Below are 21,821 nucleotides of genomic sequence, written 5' to 3'. Positions count from 1 at the left end.
TACCGCTATACTACTAGAACTGTCGTTAAAGAATTTCAAAAAATCAGATAACAGAAATAAAGACATTAAAATTAGTGGACATTTCTACTCATAGCTTTTTAGTATACAGAATCTGTGAACTTGAGGAAAAAATGTTTTAAAATTTGCGGTGCCAGAAGTTTTTTCAAAAAGCTGATGGTAGGCGAAGAGGAATGCAAGACTTCGATTCTATCCCAGGACTGTTTTTTATCTAAACTGGTATGGCAGCCAGTCCTCGTGTGATTTGGATAAATTAAAAAAAAAGTCCATGAACAAACAGTTTCTTTCATATATGCATTCATTTCCATACTTTGAATAGAATGTTTGCCAAAGAGAACTAAATCCAAGGCAAACATTTGAAAATAAACTTCACTTAAATCTTTCTCTGTTGCCATTCCTATTTGTTATGCTTTAAAAAAAGGGTGAAAAAGGAACGCATTTTAAATTCCGATAAAGTGCTATTTTCCGAACATTAACCCTCAGTTATAGAATCATCTGACGCACAAGACAGCTATCTAAGACTAGGGAAAACGTAACCCCAAACGACAAATATCGCACATGGCGCTTTAAACGAAATATTTACCCCCTTTTGCGGAAAACTTCTTTTTCACTCTCTCTCCCTCTTTCTTCATATCACTCTTTCTGTAATGGCAAATTTATCAACGTTGCTGCACTTAGTTGCCTCGGCGCCAAAGTTGTTTCACCCACGATTCATCTTTTTTTAATTATTTTTGGTTTGTTTTTTGTCATTCCCAAACCATCCTTCTCCCCCTGCGTTTTTCGTCCTTCCCTCTTTATTCTCAAACTGCGTTTTCGCGTGGGCGTGTTGCAAAGATTTCTCGGCCTACATATAAGTCGACACTCGACCTTACAAGGCTCTGTCCCGAACGATCGCTGCTCCAACAAATTAAATCGTTTGGAACAACAAAAAGCGCGGGAACATAATAATGAGTCATTGGTGAGCAAATCATAGAAGACTTCGAAAGGCTTTGAGAATACCAACGGGCTGTCGAACGCAATTATTGGTGAGTACCATCTAACCCACTTCACAATTGCTAAAAATAAATTAAAATTTTTAAAAAATTTAATTTTCTTATTGGCATCACGATTAAATACAGGAATGTATTTAATTTTCAATCTGCACTGCTATAAAAATATAATTTTGTGCAATTTACTTGGCTGCATTGGTAATTTTGAAATGTTTTTGATTGCTTTGCTCTGTCGCTAGAATTTTAATTATAGAGCAAAGAAGTTATTTTATTTCATTATTTGCATATTTTATTAAGCATATAGTTTATGAAATTAAACGTTAAATAGCTGAACTTTAGTTCGCGCATTCTATTTCAACTAAATTTCTTCAAATCAATGAAATCTATATATTATTTTACCTAAATATTTATCCTTGTACATCATTATTCTCATTACTGTTTATGCTTTTCTGGGAATGTAATTTTTCCCTGTGAATTGTAATTTGTTTCCAAAAAATTCTTAAAATCAGAACGGTTTAAGATAACTTTTGAAATATATTAATCATTTTCGCTGTTTTGTTGTATAACAAAACAATGCCCATAAAAATTTATTGCATTATGGAATAACTTGTTTTATTATTTTATTTGGATAAAACAGAATAATTTTATGTGCTTTTCTATATTGTACATAATGCATTATGCTGCATAAAATTTATTGAAAGTTTACAAAAATTTCTGTTTAATTATTTTAAAAAAATTGCAGTTTCAAAATTTCAGATTACAGTGTAACAGTTTAAAGAAGTTTATCTTTAAAAGTTTAAAAATTTATAAAAATGCGAAAATTTACACAAATATTTTTCTCCTGCTGTTAAATAAAAGTAAAATCTAATGCTTCCAGCTCATGAAATTATATCTCTACTGTTTACTTAAATTCAAATAGAAGTCAAAGAGAATTTCAATTTTTAATGTTATTTGTGTAATTTTTAACGCAAAATTATATTACACAAAAATATCAAAATATAAAAAACATTATAAAGTTAATATAAATATTAAAAAGCCATTTACATAAAATAAAAAATAGAAATGTATATAGAGTGACTTGCAAACTATATGCTATCGCAACGTTTCATTATAACAATATTACATTTTTATTCAATATGCACAAAATAACATTCAACAAAAGCAGAATTAGAAAAGTTTCCAAATTACCGATTATAGGCCGTTAAAGTAACCTATTTTATTAATGACATTCATCATAATACAAAATATCATTCGATGCAAAATATTGTTAAGAAATACAGGTAAAGTGACTTTTTAAATGATTAGATATGATTGGATTATTTAATTATGGCAAAGCACACGAGGGCTATCTGCCTAAAGGGAAGGATGCCTTCGTGGAGGAATTTCTAAGGTAAACTGGCTCGTATACACGTTACACATGGGGAAAACCACGAAAACGCCCATGCAGCCATCCCGTTCGCGGGATTCGAGCCTCGGACCGAACTACCAGTGTTCAGCGTCTCTACCGTTCGGCCGCTGGTGGGCCCTTTTAAATGATTAATGAAGCTTTTTTGTAATATTGAAAATAATTATACATGGTCGTTTGGCAACAGTATTAATTTTATTGCATACATAATTAAATCTCGTGCTGAAAACAATAATCTGAACGGGTTTTTTAGAATGGTATACATTTATTAAATATATATTATTATTTTAAATCTAACTGTTTTATTGGTTATTTCCGCTTAACATCTCAGCGTATTTGTTTAAGTTATTAAGATTTTACTAATTTAACATTCATTTTAATGAATTTATCTATAGCCATAAAAAATTTTCACTATTAGGAGAAGTCTAAAATTTTCAATCTCAATTGAAGCTTTTTTTTTTTTTTTCCCCTTTCTAATTTTATTTTTTACTTATTTGTTATGATGAAAGATATTATTTCCTAAGAGATAATATTTGAATAAGTACGCATAAAATGGAACAAATACCTAGTAAAAATAATCCGAATATAGTAATAGGACAGCTTTTTCATCATACAACCACAACTGCATTTAAGTTGTAAATAACAGCGAAATTAGTTGCAGAGAAGCCGCTCGTATTTCAAGTATTTTATTAACAGTCTTTTTTATGATTGGGAAATATCAAAATACATTGAACCTATATTCCAAATTATTTTGATCTTTTGCAATGGTGATTATTTTAGGGACGTAATATTCAATACCGATTCTTTATATGATTTCAGAAATCAGTTAATCAGAAGTTAGTTACAGGTCAGTCAATAAAAATACAATTGCACATTAAATTTCTTAATTAAAGACAGAAATGTCCGGTTTCTGTATATATGGTGACTAATTTCAGAAAATTACTGAAACTAAGGGCCGCACAATAGGTTTTGCTTAGCCAGTGTTTAGGAATGCATCTTGAAATAATAAATGTGGACATTTCAAAAGCCTTCATGCATTGGCGGTAATGATTTCAAAGTAGAAGTTTATGAAATTATAATTAAACTGTGAATAAATTTAGTTACTAATAAATTGGCTAATACTAACTTGTTGTTGTTTCAAATGTCCGGATACTTGAACTTAATGCATTGCCAGGAATGGTCAAAACACATCAGTCATTTAGCCGTCTCATCACCGAGAACGTTGCCCAAAGAGAACATTCCTCTTTCCCTGATCTGTATCCTCCCGACCAAATTTCAGCTCGACATTATTTAAGTGCCCTCATATTACTTATAAATATTAATTCTAATCAGTATCCTTCAACGGAACTCGAAAGTGAGATGGAGAAGTTGTGTATATTTCTAAATTACTTTGTAAACAGCTTTGCAGATAAAATAAAATAAAATGTGTCTGTATAGATAACAAACACATAAAAAAATTCAAAATTCAGTTTTGAATATATTTTTCAACATAATCTTAAATCTAAAGCTCTAATGAAAATACTGCAAACTACAACTTGTAACAATAAACTTGTAGCAATTTCACACAAAAACTAAGAAATAGCTCAACCGATCTCTGGTTGAATTTAATGTCTGAATATAATATACTGCCTCAAGGGAAGATAGAAATAAAGACTATTCTTTTTCCAAGACAGCAATGAAAAACATTAAAATGGCTAAAGCGTCACTAATAAAACTGGAGTGAATGCTTTAAACAGTAACAGAACATAGAGAAAATATTAACGGATGATGTGTAGGTATGGAAAACAAAGAGACAACCATGTGTCTTCTGTGAGGAGAATATGACAGGGGGCAAATTTTCTGCGAATCCGAGGGCTGGCTGAGAAAAATGTAATTAGAGACAACTTTTCGTCCCATCCATCGTCTTTGATTACATCGTTCCAAAACGCCTGCAGGTGTTCTCTTCCGCGAGAAGATACTAGCGTTGGAACGAAAAATTTACTCGCTGTCAAAAATTCATTCTACTTTCTGGAGAACAAGCTCTTGACATTACGGGAGGGGTGTGGGGTTCTTTCCTTAATATTCTCGACCTACAACCAGTTTGTTTCCCAAGGAAAGAGAAGCATGCATTAAGAAGTTCTTTCCTTAATATTCTCGACCTACAACCAGTTTGTTTCCCAAGGAAAGAGAAGCATGCATTAAGAAGTTAGAATCGATTTTTAATATAATTTTATTATTAAACATTTTCGAGATAAAATTTTTGGTGAAAGTTTTGCTCACTTACATAAAAGAAGTGCTAGAGCTTATTTAGAACTCCGGCGGGCTCAGGCACGAATACACGGAAAAATCCTTTTCTAGAAAGATACACTGTATGCCGACTTCATATTTCCAGCGAGAAAACATGCTTTCGTAATCAGCTCATTCCAGCTGCGGCGAAAGTTTTCTTAACATGAGAAGTATATTTATATTTCTTACGTTAGTTATTTCTATAAGCAGAACGTGCAACAGAATGTCTCTTCATTCTGTTCCACACTGTTGTACTTCATTCTGTTCAAAACATGTATTGATCAAGATTGAAAAAGATGTATTGATCAAGATTGAGAAATCAAGATTGCTGTTGTAAGAAATAGGAATAACACGTTTAATTGAGCGGCAACTAGCAGGCAACGTTAATGCATTTCTCCGTGAATAGAAAATTATTCAGTACGTTTTGTCCTATTACTGAAATAAAGTGATTCAAAAATTTTGAATTACTATAGTTTGAATCATAGTTGCTAATTCTGTGAGGTTTCTTTAATTTGAATAGCCAGTTATATTATTTTTTTGAATCTGTACTATCACTTCTGTCTCTCTGTTTTCCTGCTAGAATGTAAATGAGCTCGCGTGTATTTAAAGGAAGGTTTTTGAGATTGTTAAGTTCGAGCGTATTCTACCTTTTGAAGAACACGTCACTAGGTTTATTTTTCTAGATCAAAGTTCGTATCTTCGGCCTGGCATTACATTGCCGATAGTTGAGTTCCCGCCGGTGAAGTTTTAAGCCAACTTCGCTTTAAATTACTGTGGATAATAATTATTTAAATTTATCTTTACATTTGAATTTTTACTTTGAGTTTCTCGCCATAATTGTTAGCATCGGGAGTGCCTTCTGTTCAACCATCTAGTTTAAAATGAAAGGGACTTTTACACACTTCCTAAGTTTCTGTTATACTTTTAGACTTAGCTGCAAGTCGCTTAACGACTACCAAAAGGTTAGTCACAGTTTCTGTTAGTGAAAAACTTTAAAAACTGGAACTTTAAACCAGAACTTTAGAAAGCGGAAGATTTATATTTATAAATCTTTCGGTTTTATATAACATCTCACGGTCCCTTTGCAGATTAATGAATCTCCTGGGTTTTGGTTTTTGCCTTCACTGAGGCATATATACTTCCTGGAAATTAATCAAATTTATTGAAATAGTGAAACTTCAATAGAGCGAATTTCATTTCCTTGGTTTTAGTGATTTTCAGCATAATAATTCTTACTAAATTTTATTTGATTTGAATCATAGGTAGAAGCTTTATTTCCCTGATCAGGATTGTCTCGGTATAAAATTGTCAGAAACTTTCAAAACGAAGTTAGCTAAAAACGTAAAATTTAGAATATCGAATTAAATATTTTTATATCAAACTTATGATAGTTTAATAACTCATTCATTATAAAGTCAATTTTTCTCAATATGGAGTTCTTTTGAAATTACAAAAACTACCCGTAAACTCTAGATTTTTTGCACGAAAATCTCTATCTTTTTTTATACTTCAAAGTTGGCAGCTAAGGTGTGTACCGAATAACTTTATGCTTTATTTTATGGTAAACGATAGACACGACGTGGTAGAAAATTGCTTTAAATTCACTGCAAAGATGAAGCTCGTAGAGAATAGAACCATAATGATCCTGCAGAATTGAGCCTGAGCCAAAATCGACTGTTAAATCTGAGTCATGACGCTCGAATACAATGCAGGAAAATCATACTTGCGCCACAAAGCGTTTTTTCCTTGAGAATCACTTTACACCGTGGCGCTGATTTTCTAAAATTCTGCCAGCGTTACTCAAACCGCATTGTGTCATTAAAAATCGTTATCCCTGTGGTAAATCGGTCCCAACTTTCATTCAGGAGTTCGCGGCGTTTTGATATACGTAGACAAATGTAGTACTTCGCATCAAAGATGTAGAGTTAAAGAGGGTTGAGAATGCGATCCCGGAGTGTTTTCGAAATGTTGTTTAATTCTGTTTACAAACGGATCCCATGACCTTGTCAACATCGATTGTGGTGTTCTACACTTAGAAGCAGTACATTCACAAAATACTTTTCCCGAGGTAAATGAGATCTTAAATCAGGAAAAAACGAAAAAACGTGAGGATAGAGTAGATAACACAAAAGCTCTTCTATTTTAAAGTATCATTTGAGTTCGTCATTGAATGGCTGCTGAATCTTCTTCTCATCTCTCTGAACTATTTTTGGATCAGTTTAACATTTTGATTTGATTAGTTGTACTTTTTGAAAAATTTATTCAAGATTGTAGAAGCCTATTTAGATTCTCAGAAACAAAGAGCGTGTTAATTATGTTCTAACCGGGATTGGAAACGCGGATCTTCAGATTGCTAACCAATTACATCACAAAAGTACACATGGAGAGTGTAATTATTCTTTATAAGCTTGATAAAATATTGTTTATATCGAAAGAAAGTATTCAAACACAAAATATTTCGACAACAAATAAATTGTTCTTCCTTACAAGTACTTTTCTCCCTCTTTCCCTTTTTTTTTTTTTTTTAATCTTTATCCGCCCAATAACTCCATCTTTAGCTAACACTGATGCCAAGAAAGCCCATTTCAGTATATCTCAAGAAAAGCACTCAGTTGACTCAAGCTGTTGATATATAAAAACATGAGTTTTCATGATGTTCTCCCAATGCACATAAAAGTTATATTACCCTACAAGTACTGTACAAGTTTTTCTTGCTTTTCGAAAATTCAGAAGAGATGTGATAACCTTTTAGCAATAAATAAACACTGTTGCCTAAGATCTTTTATATATCTTCAATTTATGTTGCACGTTGTTTAAAACAGGTTTACGTTGATCACTTAACAAATCCTTTTAAAACTTCCTAACAACATTTTGTAGCAAGTATTTTTCTATAACAACAGTATCATAAATAAGTTATGTATCTATAATAAAAGTATCATAAATAAGTGATGTATCCACCAATTTATAGTAGATCGATTCCAAAATTTTTAACTCTGTTCCTAATGAACAGTAACATCTGCATCCAAAATAAATGCAATGTTTATGATGAAATTTACCGTAACATATGCTTTCTAAATATCTACAGGTATTTCTGCATTTAATATTTATAAACGGGCATATAAATATACGTATATCTGTACATACCAACTCCCTTACAAGTCCTTACCCGACCTTTATTTTCACAATCTTCGTTGTATTCATACATTTCCAATTACAAAAAAAAAGTTTTAAATGACGAAAATGTTCATTATTTGGCAATGTACAATTAAAAAACTAATAATTTTGGACAAATAACGAAATCTAACATTTAATGCAGTGTGCAGTCTACCGGTTCCTATAACTATATTTGGCAAAGTTTTATACTCGTAATTACAAGAACTAATTTCAGTACGACAAAAATTGACGGGAATACTTAATTTCAAAATTTGCAATTTTTGATGTCATTTTCAACTTGCCTTGAGAGATCGGTTAAGTAAGTTAGAATAACTCTGTGAAATAACTTTAAACGAAGTGCAGCAAAAAATGTGTATAATTTAATAGGAGTACAAAGAATAGGAGTCATCAGATTTTCCTAATTTAATTTTAGGTTTCATTTTTTTAACTTTTATGTCATTAATATAATAAATAAAACAGGTTTCTAACAACTTGTGATAAATTGACTGCGTAATTATAACTAATTCTTACGTTTACTATCGTCTGAATTGAAATTAATAATTTATAATAATAATTAAATTATGTTGTAACATAACGATTGCCTTAATTAAAAATGAGTTCAGACTAAATTTTTCTTCCTTTTTTTTTTCTTCAATTGCAGTCAAAAATAAAATATTTTTAACTGATATTTACCTATCATATTTTACTAAAAACAGGAATGCAAACAAATGCTGCCATTTTCGAATTTTAATTCTTGCTTTGATTTGAATTTTAGTTTTATATGGCAATAGGTACTTGATTTTATAAGCTGGCGAATTATTTTTATTTATTTTAATGGTAAAACTCCGCTTGAAGTTTTAGACTGTTATGTGAAGTTTTCCGGTTGCAAGATTTAATATTCGAAATATCTCTATTGGAGATTTCCTAAAGTTTTCGTTACTTACATTACATTTATTTTATTTTATATACTTAAAATTTTGATGTTGTCATCTACGTCATGTCGTAAATGTTGTCTTTGCATGAACGATGAAATTTTCAATTTGCCTAGCATGCAGTCCAACCAAGAAGGTTAGAACCTCCTTGAGTCTCACAAATATCTAGTTTTCAGATTGTTGTCATTTGAGAAACAATAAATTCTATAATTAGTAATCCATTGAGTTTAAGCAGTCTGATGAATGTTTATAAAACTGAGTTACTTAACAGCAATAATATCTGCTTAGTAGTAGTTTAAATCTTTATTTTATTTTTGTTAGTATATTAAATTATTTATAGCAAAACTATTAAGTTTTACTAATAAAAACAAAATAATACAAATAAAAAAAAAATCTGAAGGCTCTCAGATTCTATATTACGCCCAAAGGGACGCTTTTTTAATTTTTTCTGCGTTACCTTTATTTATTAAATATCATGTTTTTCGCACTGAACCACATAAAATTCAATTCAGTAGCAATACCACAAAATATTTAAAAACAGCGTATTTTTAGAATTTCTGAAAGCCAGTCTCGCACGCTGGAGATAAAAATGTTTTTTTCCGTACAGTGTTGACATTGCTCGCTTTGCAGTCGTTAAGTTTGTTAATCAGAAATTCATTAAAGTTTTACAAAATATGAAATAGATAATAAAACAAATTCTGAATTCAAAGTTCGAGCTTCCAAGTCCCCCGTGTTCGGATGGAGGATTACGTTACTCAAAATTTGATGTCTTAAGGTACCGTCGTTTTTCAGAATGCAAGAAACATATATACGTTCATGCAGATTCTTCATTATTCAGTTACTTTGAATATAACACAGAGCGATAATATTTGGTGGCAACAGTTTAAAAAGGGGCTTCTCCGTTTATAGTGATACACCACAAAATGGTGTTTTGAGACTGATAGCCTTTCTGGGCTACCGTCCCTTTCGGTTAAAAAATACCATGTATTTCGTTCCTCGACAAAGCATGATTTGATTCGCAGTTGCTGTTTTATTATTTATTTATTTATTTATTTAGTTTTCTCATTTAATTTTCCATTTTACTTTTATTAGTTACTTATTTTTTTTTATTATTATTTAATCTTTTAAAACTTCCTTAGAGTAATCCCATTATTAGAAATTTAAAGTCAGAATCAATGAATGCTCAGAAAAATGTATGCCAAATTTTAAAGGAAATGCGAAAAACATTCTTTGTTGAAAAGAAGGCGTTAATTTTATTGTAAAACTAAAGGAAGAAAATGTAAGGTAGAGTCTTCATTCTAACAAAATTTACTGAGTTGGTACTCTAAAGTTACGCGATCGTATACGCTTGCTTCTACGCGCATTCTAGTAGCTTAAAAAATAAATGTAAGCGAAAAGATAATGAACAAAAGGAATTTTATCGAACGTTATTTTTTCTTGAGATATAACAAATATATAAAACATCATTTTTTTGTACGATGCATTTATTCTCAAACTATAAATAAATTAAGAAGTAAGTGAATTAAAAATGCATGCGTTGCTTTGAAATCCTACGTCGTGGACAGTGAAAAAAAGAGAAACATGAGCCTTCTTAAATAATTTATTCGTTTCTTCTACTAAGAAATTAAAAGCAAAGAAATCTAAAAACATATCTTGTTCCTGAATGATCAATCACTCACGCAACTTAATGGTATGTAATCTTTTTATCATTATCTCGAGAGCGAATTTACGATCAGGAAACTGATAAAGTTCTCTGTTGCTGTCGCCATATGCTATGTATTTAAATTTTGAATAAATTTAATGTCACATATCTTATCTGCGGGAATTTTTTGCTAACTACTGAAGCTTCTTAAGTGTTGTAATACAATTCTTTATGTACTGTGCTAAATCTTTTTTAACCGAAATTTTAATATTCTATAACTTATGAGAACGTGGGTTTTTATCTCGATTCGTGATTGTAGAAACGTTTCTTTTAGTTTTATAAATTTTGCTTTTCTAAGCTTATTTGACACTTTCGCTTTAAAATACTGTTTATCTTTTTAAATTCATTTTTTCTTCAGTTTCATTATTCTCGAAGTAAACAGTAACTAGAAATGCAGATGTAAATACTACCTTCTTTATTTTCAGAATTGTTAAAACAGTTTAATTCAAATCTGTTTACGCGTTTTAATATACCATAAAGAAAGAAGGCTTTAAAAAGGTGTTTGGATATATACTTCCTATCTAAATTGCATAAGCAGCAGTAAAATATGTTAACGAATTAAAAGAACAATAATTGAATATACGTTTTAGGAAATGCCGAATGATTATTCTGCACAGAAACGTGTTATATAAGACTAAAAGCAATTTTACAATTTGCAATAAATACTACCAGTTAATAGTATATATTATATATGATACAAATTATATTTATCATGCGTTTATTGCTTTTAAATCAGCCCAGGCAATGAGATACATTCCGATGACTTCAGAAATCAAGTGACTTATGTATAGCTAATTTAAACAAAAAAGGTACATGATCTCAGAGATCACGTGACTTGTATACAGCTAAGGTAAACAGATAAGGCCACTCTTCATCTTCTTCTCTTACGGAACGTATCTCACTGCAGTTATAATTTTATGTTAGATAATTTTATGTTAAATAAATATAATTTGTATCATATATAATATATACTATTATGTTAGGTGGAATGGCAGTACTCTGTAAACTCTTCGCCAGGCAGCGTAGAAAATAATTTAAAGGTCTTACGCCTTGCACATTCACGTTATAAGGGATTATTGAATTCGGCTTGGGTGCTGTGGTGATGAAAATAGTATCACATTCAGCCAGTAAATTGGTACAGCCAGATCCATAGTTCTAACAAAGAGCTAAGTTCTTTGGTTCAGATTGATCACTGCCAGGTCATTTATCCTCTATAGCAGGGGTTCCCAACCTTTTTGACCCTAAGAGCACATACTAAAATATCTGTTTGACGGCAGGCACCATTTACTTTCTTAAGGTGAATTTATAGTTAGATAGAATTAACAATACATGCACATAAAAAAAGAAATTGGTCGCATTTCGCTTTGTGCTGGTATCTGTGTTGAACGCAATTTGTATTTTACTAAAAATGAGAAATCTTTCACATAGAATTTTATTGAAAACTAAAACATTTTTATTGTGATCGCGCAGCGGCGGACACACGGTAAGAGATTGGCGAGCGCCATCGGGCCTGCGAGCATAGGGTTGGGAACCCCTGCTCTATACAGTCACGGGTTCTCTATGTTTAAATTTCCGCAATAAAGCGCTAGACAGATAAAAGCATGACACACGAATGGCATTTTGGAAGCAATTCAACATCAGACATTACAGAAAAATGATTAAATGGAACATGTGAATTTATCTATAATGGACGTTTGCTGGCATCATCTCTGGACAGGAGTTGTCAACAATTTTAAACGATTTTCGTCGATTGAAAATGAAGCCAAGGAAATATGAGCAAACTGCAAAAGCAACAGGCGGCGAAGGATTTTCAGATATATAAGAAGGAGAAATCAAAGAATTGGTACTGAGAATAACATGGTGAAATGACAAATAAAGAGGTTACAACACCAACAGAAAATGAAAGTGGCGATAGTGAAAAAGATAAGGAGCCTTTAATGTACAAGAAGCTAAACGTATTGTTAAAAATGGCACAGAGACTGTCTGATTTTCTAATGGGGATTAACCCAAATGGAGAAAGAATAGGATACTTTATAAGAGGTACTCGAAACCTTTGCACTGCTTACCGCGAAATGTTTAATGAATTGCATCAAACATTCTCCCAGCTGTTTAAAAATTAATTGTATTATGCGCTTACTTATTAAGCAGTAACAGAAAACCTCTAAATTAACATTTATTTAATTTTCCTCTTTTAATTACAATAGTATTTAGTTTTGTATAAATTATACAAACGTTTTTAATCTGAACTACACCTGATCCGGCTTTTTCATAGAAAGTCAACTTTGCGGAACGCGATTTTGCCGTACGCAAGGTGTTAATCAAATAACCCGCGCGTTCGACAAGGGTTTACTGTAAATAAAAACCAGATCCCATAAAGAAGTTTCAACAAATCCTGAAAAAGTCACCAACATGTGCGGTTGCTCTGTACCTACCTATGCCATTTTCCCAAAAGTGATCGTATAAACTATCAAATTTTATAAAGAAATTCCTACTGGAGATTATCTTTTTTCACAGATATATGGCAGATTATTCAGAAATTCAGAACACATGCGTCAAGAAGCTTAAAAGGAATATACAGAAATACTACATTAGTGGGAATGAACAGAGGAAAAGACTCGTACGAACATTAATTCTTTCAACTTCATGAATTAGCTTTTGCGTAACTTGTGTTAGAATTAGATCATTTTACACTTGAAATCAAAACTGTTTGTTTCGAAAAGAACAAATAATTGATCATGTAAATCGCAGTATATGTCAGAGTGTTCTCTTCAGGAGCTCTTCTTCAATAAATGATCGAACATAACCCATTGTAAAAGAAATTGAAGCCACCGATATCGTGAATCACTCAGAACCATGATTAAGCGATTCTGAGTTGTCTACATGTTAGTTATTCATCATTGAACGTTTATAAGTCTCCCGTTCTAATTTTAATACTTAACATAAAAGATTTTCTAGCTAATATATAGAAAAATCAAAAGGACTACTTATAACTGCTTCAGATTTAATAAAATCAAGGTACATGAAAATGTATAAAGGCTAACTATAAAACAAATGTATACGTGGTAAAACCTGGAAGATCAGTGGAAGTTTCAATGGTGTTTTATGCAAATTATACCTAAAGACACTTTTCTTATCCTGAGGACGTTGACATTTGATTACAAAGTCAGTGTAATTTTATTTGACAGTATATTTCCTAGTCTTATCCGTACGCTGTATAGCGGTCATGATGAGTCGTGAAATCACATTGCTAACATGTCTATGGATTCACTTCTGCGACGTCAGGCTTAACCTATTCTAACCTTGTTTCCGACAGATAGTTTCGCGACGATGCAGATAAAAATGTTTTATTCCTTATAGTGTTGCCACTGCTCGATTTTAAATCTTTGAGTTTTTTAATTTAAAATTCGTTAACGTTTTACAAAATAAGAGATAGATAATAAAACAAATTCAAAATTCAGGCTTTCAAGTGCTCATGTTCGGACGGAGGACTACATTATTCAAAATTTGATAGCTCTAGGTACCGTTGTTTTTCCACAATGCGAGAAACATACATGCATTTATGCAGATTTTTAATTATTTAATTTCTTTAAATATAATACAGGGCGATAATATTTGGTGGCAACAATTTAAAAAGTGATAAGTTGTTTACACTAATTCAACGCAAAATGCCATTTCGAGACTAATATCCCATTCGGGACTAAGGTCCCTTTTGGACTAAAAAAAGAAGAAGAATCTGAAAAGTTTAAATTTTAACTGTCGCCCAAAATAACGTTTATTTTTACGCTCTTCCTGATCTCGCAGTCTACCAGTCTGCTGTTGCAGTCATTGTTGTTAGCCATTTCTTTTCGTCTTTTTAGCTTTATTATTAACAATTATTTCCTTATTCTTAATATTGGTTTACTTCAAAAATCTCTCCGTTCCTTTTGCCATTATGAAACTATTCCAGCATAAACTGACTCCACAAGGAAATTTTTTCATTAATTTCATGAAGAAAAAATGTAACTTAATCGAGACTTCGCTGTACACATTTTTCACGGGATCATTCGCGAAACATGATTTGCAGGACATATTTCCTGCAATCGACAATAAGTTTCATTTTGCCGATAAAGGCTGTAAAATGTCATTTTCAAAATATTAAATATAAATTTGAAATACATGATTCTTTTCTCTTTTCCTATTTGCTTAACCTTTCCATGAATCATATTTCGCAGTCGGTGCAGACTAATGAAAAACTACAGATGAGATTATAAAAAAACATTTAAGATTTCAACGAATCAGAGAAAACTCTGTAATATGCTACAATATTATTATTTCTTTGCTTCTTTCTCAAGAAATCCACGAAGAAGTTTGGAAATGTTATTGCTTTCCAAGAAATGTGCTTTTAATAGTACATTAAACCCGATACCCAAAATTTGATTACTTCGAATTCAGTCGAAGATTTTGGCGATCTCGAATTTTCCGGGAAATAATTAAAAGAGAAAGATATTCTATACCTGGACACTTATTCCTATTTAACTGGGATTTTCGGGAAATTTCTAATATTTTTTTAAGTTTTTCCAGTTATGACTTGAATTCTGTCTGTTAAAAATAGAAGGTCTAGCCAATTCACGATGCACAAGATCTTTCATTTATCTTCGATATTACAGAAATTTATTAGCCATCAATGCGATTAAGTTAAGTATTTAAAAAGTTATTTTATCAGAACTCACTAACAACGTTTTGCAAGAATAGTTACTTTATACCATGAATGTTATAAATACCATAGGCTCTTAACAACACACAAATAATAATCCTATTTCTATACACTTTCGTCTACATGCGAAAGAAAACTGAAATTTTGTAATAACACAGCTTGCAAGTTTCTTTAAATACTTTTTATTTTTTTAAATTTTACTCATACTATCATATACCATGTTTTTAATATATTTCGCTTCATATCATTTTGCGTTCAAAGACAATGCATAGGTATAAATATCAGATCTTTCAAAATTGAAATTTCTTTTCATAATTTTAATGTTGTTTAATACTAACGATTTAGTTATACATTTTGGAAACAGTAGATGTAATTAAAAGCCTCGACGGAATCTTCTTCAAGGAGTTTATAGTGAATTTTGTTTCCTAGCAAAATATAAAATATTCCTACATAAAGGAAATATTTGTTACAGATCTCAACAAACAAACCAGTAGTAAACAGACCAGAAGAAAACAAACCAGTGAAATAAATGTACAATTGTATCTTTAATTAAATCGTTTTTAATTAAATTAATACCTTTATTTAATTAAATAAGTAAGCTAAATATTATTTTATTGTAATTAAAAGACGGAAATTAAGCAAATGTTAATTGGAATGATTTCTATTAATGCTTAATAAGTAGGTACATGGTACAATTTTACTTTTAAAAAGCTAGTGATTTTTACTTGAGACAATATCTGACGCAGCTCGTTAAACGTTTCGCGGTAATGAATGCAAAGTTTTTCAATATCTAAGCGTAAAGCGTATCTACGTAATCTAAGCATATCTAAGCGTATCTACGTAAAGCATCTTCATCTTTCTTCATTTGATTTAATCTCCTTCTACCATCCTTCGCCGTCTATTGCTTTTGCAGTTTCCATGATTTCTTTGGCTTCATTTTGAATCGATGGAAATCCGTTAAAATTATTGACAATTTCTGGCCAGCGCTGATGCTAGTAAGCATTTATTGTTCATGAATCCACTTGTATCCATGCGAGTTTAATCATTTCTATGAAGTGTCTTATATTGAATTGCTTCGAAAATGCTGTTAGTGTATCGTGTTTTCCTTCGTCTAGTGCTTTTATTTGCCGAGATGCAAACATGCTTTGAATGTTTTTATGATTCCTTGATCCATTGGTTGGATTAAAGAAGTGGTGCTAAGTGTAAAGAATAAAACCGCTACGTTTTGATGCAATGTTGTGAGAGCTTCAGTACCGTGTTCTTATCGAGAATTAAGAGAATTTTAAAGTTCAAATTTTGCTCTTCTAAGCAAGTTTGACTTCGTTGATGAATTAATTTTTCAAACCAGTCCTTAAAGAAGAGTACCGCCAAAGAAGTACTGCAATACGGCTGACGCTCTGCAGCGTACCGTGCATAACCGAAATTCTCGCGTTGGACAAATTAAATAAGAGACAGTTGAGATTAGGCGTATGCGCAAAACCGCGTTCGGCAAAGGTTTACTGTTTAGCTTAAAAATCGTTAAAACCGTTACTCAAATCATCATTGTAGGAGACAACCTACGCTAACCGTGTTGAAACTAACGTTTAATTGTAAAACTGAGTTCACTTTGACAACAAATCTTCTCGTAGTGAATTCTTTGTTTGCCTTTTAATTTACCTGTTTAATTGATACATCTTATTGAAGAATTATCTTTTTTTACTCTTTATTGCGATGTCGGTAACAAGTTATTTTTATGCATACTCCAGACAGTTGAAGCCTCATTTTTCAAATATCTGTAAAACTGATCATCTAGAAGACAAATTATATTTTCTGTGCAGATAAATAATCATTTAAAAAAATGTAAACACGATTAGCGAAAATTCATTGCAGTTTTTCCTTCTCTATTTATTTTTTCATTATTAGCTTATGTATTGTTAAGAGGAAAATATTAAATAAATTTACATGGGTAGAAACCGACACTGTCGACACTTTCCCCTTTTCGTTTAATGCGAATCCGGTTTTTCCTTGCGTGATTTCTCGACTGACAAGTTTCAAGGTTTCCTAATAAGATAATTTCAAGCAGCGAAATTGCCTTGTTAAATCGAAGGACTTTTGTAATCAAGAAGCTACCGTTTCTGTTTGTGGGGAACGTATAAAAGAAGCGTTTCCAGCCCCCGACGCGAAACTTTTCAAAAGGTACAGAAAAGGTTTAAATAATAACTCTTTTTGTAAAACGGCGTGATTCTTCATACAACTTGATACTCAATTATTTTGCAAAAACTTGATGTTTGGACAAAGTTGTCGTGGGAGCGTCAATTAAAAAAAGTCGAAATACCAAAATTGAATGACTTGATAGAATTTTTAAAGAATTACGCTAGAACATTACAGAACAGTAAACCTTTAATTAGTAAAACGCATAAATCAGACAAACCAGTGTATAATAGGGTTACTTCTCTGATTACTAATTCTACTTGCTTATTTTGTAAGGAAGATCATTTTTTATACAGGTGTTCTAATTTTTTTAATTTACCAGTGCAAAAACGAATAGAGTTTGTTATGACTAATAAACTTTGTTTTAATTGCTTGTCTAATATCCATAAAGTTAAAATGTGTAAGAGTGCAAATACCTGCAAGCATTGTTTTAAGCATCATCATAGCATTTTGCATTTAGAAAATAATTTCAAACGAAAAACTAGCTCTAGATTCCCTTCACCGGAAGCACAAGTGTTTGTTCTGAAATCGCAAATTAAACCAGAAAACAGCTTGAGTGAGGTTTCTCCAAGTGTTTGTGCAAATAACTATGAAAATCAACATTTTGGAGCTCATGATAATGGTAAACGTAGTCATGTACTTTTGTGTACTGCTTTAATTAAGGTTCAAAACTCAAAAAATGAATTCATAAATTGTAGATGTTTACTAGATTCAGGTAGTAAAAAATCATTCATTCGTTGGAAAACAGCTATCAATTTAGGATTGAGCGTAAAGGATTCGAAGATATTAGTGTCATGCTTAGGTACTTTCAATACAACTACTACTGGAGAAGTTGAGTTGTTGTTTACACCTCATTTTAATACTAATTACAGAATTTCAACGTCCGCTTACATAATAGACAAAATTACAGGAAACATTCCAAGTGTAACATTAGCTTTGAATTTATATGAAAGTTCCCAAGATTTAACTTTAGCAGATCCTACATTTCATGAATCGGGAGAAATTGATATTTTGCTTGGAGTTAATGTATTCCTTACTTTAATCAATGGCGAGGTAATTAAAAGGGGCAAAAATCTTCCATTTGCATGTTGTTCTAAGTTAGGATGGGTAACTGCTGGAACTACACATTTTGAATTCCCAAACCGTAAGCAGGTTTTAGTCAATACGCTAAACGTAAACACCTAGGAATTAATTAAATCATTTTGGGATTTGGAACAAATTCCCACATCGAAACCTTTAACTAAAGAGGAAAGATTGTGTGAAAACCATTTCGTGGAAAATCACGTCCGTAGTGAAAATGGTCGTTACTCAGTAAAATTGCCATTCAAGCTTGATAAGCAATAAATAATCATTTTAAATAAAAAATAAATCGATTAAACGTCTTAGAAGAACTTAGCAAGAACCGACCATTTTGAAATTAAATATTTTGTCTGCTATAGTTTGGGCATCGTCTGCTTTAAAGCTGCACATGGCTATTTCTGGTTCGAAGATCATTTTTTCTTTCCGGGAAGGAATAATCTGTTGCGTGCGTACGGGTTCGAAATAGATTGAATGCACACATCTCCAAGGATAGGTCGATAAAATTTATTTTATCAAAAGAAACTTTTCAGAGTTGTACAATTTTCTGCAGATATATTTGCACAGATGGTCACAGTATCACAAAATACAATCATTAGTTACACTTAAAACTGCTGAGAACATTATACACAACGCAATGCAAAGCGTATCTGAAAAGAAAGCGAACCCACGGATATCTCAGTATTCCGGACTCGTGCTGAACTTAGAACTCACAACAATAACAACTGAAAGCACATGCTTTCTCCGGCCTTATATAGTTTCCATCCGGCCGCCGAGATATTTTTAGTACTTTCTGCTTCTCGAGATTAGCGGGAGGCAGTATGAGGGCCGACCACTTAAGAGGTCGCTCGAGAGCGGGAGAGACGATGCTAAAAAAATGAGGACGGTAACGAGGACCGTAACCTTAGAAATGAAATATATATATGATAAAAATGACCTATTACGGTAATATACGAGTAGAGACCAAGTCGCGAAATGGTTGCCAAGTTTGGCGACCATAAGCACGTACACTGGTTATCATAAATTAAGGAAAAATCACAAAAATAGCGATAACTTCCTCAAAATAAGCCAATCCGTGTAAAATTTGAATATGTTTCCAAGTAAGAGTAGCTGAGTAAAACTGCGATATGCAAATTAGTGTCGCTGCTTTCGGAATGCGTCATCTGCGAGGAGCATAAAAGTCCATGTTTGAGAGCAAGCCCACATATTTCACTGTGACAGTGACATCAGAAATCTGAGATAGCCAATTCGTAACAATGACCTCCAGGCATCATTTGCCTGCAGAACTGAAATGGAGAGCCATTGGGAGACTAGAGGCAGGACAAATTCAAACAGAAGTGGCCAGACGGCTAAATGCTGAACTCACAACAATAACAACTAAATAACACTGTCCTTGTGTGGTTCATAGACTTTGGAGGCAATTTCAAACCACAGATTCGGCATGTAGGAGGTTCAGCCAAGGATGGCCAACTGCTACGACGAGCGCCGATGACCGATATTTGACATTATGTGCACTCAGGGATAGAACCGCTACTCCGACTCTTCTTAGATCCTCCCTTGCTGCAGCCACCGGAAGGTTCGTGTCAACATCAACTGTGTGTAGAAAGCTTCACGAAGGTGGTCTGTATGCGAGGCGACCAGCCATTTGTGTGCCGCTCACGTCACGCCATAGGAGAGACCGTTTTCAGTGGGCACGACAACATGTCCACTGGACGCCTGATCAATGGAGGGCGGTTCTCTTTACGGATGAGTCCAGGTTTAGTCTAGAAAGCGATAGTAGGCGTTATTTGATATGGAGAGAACCTAGAACCCGTTATCATTCGTCAAACATCCGTGAAAGAGACGCATACGGAAGGGGCAGTGTCTGTGTTTGGGGTGGCATCACTTTGGGTGGACGCACAGACCTCCATGTCTTTCCAAGGGGAACCGTGAATGCTCAGATTTATAGAGATGACATCCTTGATGTTTATGTGCGGCCATATGCCTGGGCAATAGGTGATGCTTTCCTGTTACAGGACAACAACGCAAGACTACACAGGGCTGTCGCATTGTAGATGATTATCTTCAACAGGAAACAATTATGCGCAGGGATTGGCCAGCTCGATCCCCGGACTTGAATCCTATCGAGCACGTTTGGGATGCTTTAGGGAGACGTCTAGCTACTCTCAATCCGCCCCCTCCAACCCTTGTCGCGCTTGCAACTGCTTTGCAAGAGCAATGGCTCTCGCTTCCTACGGAACTGATAGACCACATCATTGAAAGCATTACACATCGCTGTATGTACTGTATTGCTTCTGGAGGCGATCATATTCCATATTGAAAGTCCTTTTCTTATAGCAAACTGACACCTTCGATTTCTTCATTTTATACATGTGCTAATTTCTATACTACCATATTTGTCTGGTAATTTCTTTTTATGTTATTTGATACATTACTATTTGTTGTATATTGTGGGTAAGTTTCATTAAATTCTACATGAAACTTTTTCAGTAATCGCGATTTTTGTGATTTTTCCTTAATTTATGATAACCAGTGTATTTTGATGGTAGATGGTAGGATCTCATAACTTCGAAAATAATCTGCTACTTACAACCCATAGAAGGTAGGTCCAAATTTTAATCATTTTTACTTCCTTGTACGAAGTAAAAAGGAAGTATTGTAATCGCGAAAAGTTTCAGGCAGCATATTTCAACAAAAATATCCATTTTGACCGCTATCGAATGCAATTTAACGATGTTTTTGCGTGATATCTGTACGTAAGGACAGAATAAAATACTCTTTTCCTTCAAAAAAATTATAAAACTGCTTTAAAATTAATTCTGAAGAGAATTTTTCGTGGCGTCTGTACGAACGTATGTACGTACGTGCGTACGTATGTATCTCGCATAACTCAAAAACGAGTAGCCTAAGAACGTTGAAATTTTGTATATAGGACTGCTATAACATGTAGATGTGCACCTCGTATTTTGGTTGCAATCGGCCGCACCAAACGTATATAAATATGTTTATATGTATATCCACTCTGTTACCCGGCTCAGTGATCTAAGTTTCTTTACTCTTATATGTTGGTAAATTGTACATTTTTTGCTTTAAAAATGATTGAATTATGTTGTTTTTATCTTCCGGTTAAGGATTTTATGCCTTTAGTAAATCTGTGTGCAATATTTTTAGAATTATCAGCAACTTTAAAGTTGTTTAATTGCCGCTAAGCCTTTTTTAATGGCGGCCATTGATGTTTACATTTGAAACAGGAGACTAGTGGATTTGTTGCCAATCTAGAGAAACTTAGCTTCGCAACAACAAAGATAACGCCTTCATTTATTATTTAAATCATGCTTAATCCTTTCTGGAATTTTTTCGAGGAAATAAGCGTTTAAGATTTACTTCGTAATTTTTA

General features: G+C 32.7%; 1 protein-coding gene across 1 annotated transcript in view; it reads left to right on the top strand.

The window, feature by feature from the left end:
- Window positions 1-814: 814 nt before the first annotated feature.
- The window catches only part of LOC118193915 (LIM domain-containing protein 1-like), a 68,226-nt gene continuing 47,219 nt past the window's right edge, over window positions 815-21,821 (top strand). The window contains exon 1 of the mRNA XM_035365076.2: window positions 815-1,043. The gene's annotated coding sequence lies outside the window, so the exon portion shown is untranslated. The remainder of the gene's footprint in view (window positions 1,044-21,821) is intronic.

Source organism: Stegodyphus dumicola, chromosome 4 (assembly GCF_044657685.1).
Source record: "Stegodyphus dumicola isolate Sdum_Otavi_A_Nest chromosome 4, ASM4465768v1".
NCBI lineage: Eukaryota > Metazoa > Arthropoda > Arachnida > Araneae > Eresidae > Stegodyphus > Stegodyphus dumicola.
This window is presented reverse-complemented; position numbering and strand designations above follow the sequence as displayed.